Source organism: Sardina pilchardus, chromosome 4 (assembly GCF_963854185.1).
Source record: "Sardina pilchardus chromosome 4, fSarPil1.1, whole genome shotgun sequence".
NCBI classification, from domain to species: Eukaryota; Metazoa; Chordata; class Actinopteri; order Clupeiformes; family Clupeidae; genus Sardina; species Sardina pilchardus.
This window is the reverse complement of record NC_084997.1, coordinates 22,407,920-22,411,926: the sequence shown is the minus strand read 5'-3', so window position 1 is coordinate 22,411,926 and position 4,007 is coordinate 22,407,920.

Genomic DNA, 4,007 nt, shown 5'->3' with positions numbered 1-4,007 from the left:
CAGTGAAAGCCTGTTTTGACAACAGAAACATCCCTCTGCACAGATACCTCGTCTCTCTTTTGGGAGGAGGCCAGTTTAATAGTGCCACATGGCATCCTTGTGTTTCAGCCATTTTTTTCTGATGCATAATGTTAAACACATACAGCACTGAATGTTGAAACAGGCGAAATGTGACAACCTAACAAGATGCTTCATGTCAAGGTTTTAAGACAACCATATCTACTGGCAAGCAAACCTACATATGCACCAGTCAAAAAGAGACATATTGATTTCTACGAACAATTTTGACTGTTGTTTTGGGGAACATTAAAATGCAGTGAAGTGAGCTACAATGTGCAGACTTGTTATGTTTTTTCACATCTCATCAACTGTAAAATCTATGGGCTATATAGCCATAAACACAGTCAGATTTAAACCATGTTCTGGTTTCTATAATATAATATATGTTGTCGTAATTAAAATACATTTTATAGAGAGAGATTTTGTAACCGTGAGATGTTATCATTAATGAAAATATAATATGACTCATGTCAGACTTAACATGCTGCAGAATCAAATCAACTCCACATGAAAGAACTCATAAATGTGCCACTGCTTTCAGCAACTTATTTCCCATGCACACACTCCCATGTCTTGCTTAGGGATGCCTTAAGCAAACTCACTGTCACATCAAAAGAGCACCAGCACATCTAGGGTGAGGAAGGACAGGAATACTGAGGTGCAGGTTGATTTGGTGAATATTGATGACTCCAATATACTGGCGCACTTCAAAATCAAATGCACTATTTTTGTCAGGCCTTCATGCACAACAATGGTACATTACAATGACTCCTGCTTGCATTGGCATGATAATCGTTTCCATTCAGTAAAAAGGTCTTGTCAATTGAATTGTGATGTACAATATACATTATATTTAGAATATTACATACAGTAGACGTACTAATACCTTTCCATTCTTCAGAGAGACTGTCGCGGTAGAAAATAAACTATGTGGCAGTCAGAAAGTACTCCACTGGGATATTATTGGTTTAGCTGGTACAAAGCCTGTTTTATGTTCTCTCTGAAAAGAGGCATATAGCAGTACCATCCATTACAGACAAGTGAGCTCAGGCATTAAGCACAAGGCATAGCAACAAAAAACCATGAAAGTCTCTTATATGCAATGATGTTCAAGCACTCCCCTGCGCCATGCAGTCACAGTGCACTAAAAGGGATGCTTCAGCAATAGTGCTGGGGAAGGCAAGGCACATAGCAGTAAGTATTGAGAGAATGGGAAAGTGAAGGACCTAAGGGTTTCTCCCATTGTGAAATGTATCACTGCAGTCTTTGCTCAGTTACTGAAGTATCTGATGTAGTCAGCCTCGGGGAGCTGGAGGTCAGTGTGTCCTTCACCGTTATAGCACAACAAACCGATTTCAAATGTACTGTTTACAGTACGACGGTCTTGTTTTGTCTCCTGATGTCTTGCAGCTGCGGTGTCTGCGATGACCATAACATTTCCAGTTGCCCTGCAAAGTCCTCTAAGGTAGATATTTATGTAATGGATGAGCGTGCTATGCCAATGTGTAAAATGGCAAATTTAGCCATTCCACACATGTACAGCCTACTTAAAAAAAAAAAATAAAAAAACGTCTTTTATTTGCTTCTAGTCATTACCATAATAATTGGCAATAGAACGCATTGAGGAAATACTCTAGCAGGCCGGAAGGAATGTTAACCAGGACACCTATTACTCATACAATATGGATGAAGCAAATACTCTGCTGTGCAATTCCTGCATCCTCTTGGTCACTGAGGCAGCAAATGCCGTCTTCTCCTCTTTGTTATGCAGTAATTCTCTGAATGCAAAAAAATTCCCCTTGCAATCCATCCGACCATGACACTGCGATGGAAAGGTCACCGATACCATTAGGACCAACAAAACATGATGCACAATATGTGTGTATATGTTTGGGGGAGGAAAGTTCTGTCTGTGATGATATCCTACTACACTGAGGGGTTTTTACACAGCCTCATTTTTCCACACACAGCTCCATGGGAAGTCACAGTATGCCACTCAGCTGCCGCCTGATGTGTTTCAGCACTTGAGATTGCATGTTGCCTGAGGTCAAGTAAATGCATTCCATTTGATATGACAGACATATTTTTCCATGTTGCATCTGTCTTATCTATCTTGAAAACCTGTTTCTTGCCCCAGAGACTTCATGCCAGCGTAACATAACCACCGAGTGACTGAAATGGTACAAGGCAAGTCTGTTTGAGCCATTCTTTTCTAGTTGAAAAGCCACGGAATGACTGAAATGGTACAAGGCAAGTCTGTTTGAACTATTCTCTTCTACTTCAAAATGGGTCCCCATTTGGTCTTTCCTACAACAAAATTGTTTTTCAAAGGCGGGCGTCAGCGCACAGTCCCTCATCTCATCGTGACTTGCAAAATCCTGGTCTTTATTTGATCACCCGTTCAGTCAGTGCCACTTGAGTAAGAATAGATTAAATTAAAATGCTAAATATCTTTGGGTGAAACAGACCAAAACAACAATGATTAGATAGTGCTTATAAATATTACCTCTAAAAAAAAAAGGTTAATCTAATGAATTCTGACAGTGAAGAAATTGCACGTGATGCAGTGTGTAATATCGCCATTTGGAGGGGGCTTACATTCATATTATGACTCTTATTCTTTTTGCATCGGTGAAAAGGCTGCTGCCCTAAAATATCCCCGAGCCTTTGTTACCTGTGACAGTGGGAAGATGAACGAGAGCTGGATTTGCACATTTTAAAGGGCTGTCTATGGGAGGCATCAGCGGCGGCAAGCCGGCCGGCCAGCCAGCCAGCCACAGCCACAGCCATCTTCTCAGCTGCTCAGATTTACGGAGGGATCATCACTCATTAAGCTGGAGCCTGCACACGGAGTTTGGATGGGATATTGATGAACAGCCTGCAGGAAGGCGAGCTCTCGGGCTGAGGCTGGGCAAATGGCCCTCGGGTCAGATGGATGTGCCAGAGATTTATGTCCTTTACAATGGGTGCCGACGCGCCATGAGATGTGGCCAAAATGTGACACACAAATAGGCTCATCCACCCCTCCTCTATGGATGGGGGGACACGTCGGCAGATGTATGGGGTGTGTGTGTGTGTGTGGTCACGTGCGCGCCGTGGATGAAATGAAGTGTGATTGTGTGATGAAATTCAGATGAATTCATTTACTGCTATCTGATCTGTCAGACAAAGAGATGAGGAGACTCGTGTCTGCCAGATCTTTCACTGCTCAATTTCTGGGGATTTTGACTAAATGTCATGAAGCCTTCTCATTCCCCATCTCGCCATTTGGTGGAATTCAAAACAATATGTGGAGAACAGCATTTAAAAAGCAATCATTCAATTTATTCTATCCCTTTGCCAGCTCAAATTTGAAGCACAGCTCACTGGCAGTATCTCTCTCTCTCTCTCTCTGTCTCTCTCTCTGTCTCTTTCAGTGTGTGTGTGTGTGTGTGTATGTGTCTGTGTGTACAAAAAACAGTGGCACTTCCTTTGGTGAAGAACAAATCTACTTTCTGCGCTGCACAAACAGTGGCAAATAATACATGCCTCACATATAATATACCCCCCTTACAAATAAACCAGTCAAACCTACTCAGCATCACCAGCAAAGGTTGTTGCCTCCCTCGTGAGCCCATCGCTCAACAGTCACCAGGCCAACAGCTGAATACCTAGCACACGTACAGTAGCCTGTAATGCGTGAGTCACTCAGACTGTCCGCAGGCTCACATTAGTCCCCTTGACCTGTGATCTAGTCCCACAGCCCTGGCACAGCACAGTCTACTGTATCAGCCTCATCAACACGTGCACGAGGGTAATGCACAGCGACACGGCACAACAGGCTGCGGTCTCAAAGAAGCGTTCTGGTAGCAATGCAATCAGGGGTGTCGTGGAGGCTAAACGCAAAGAAACACAAGTTTACCCTCTGAAAATTTCAGAAAAATACGTTTATCCACCTTTTTTTTTAG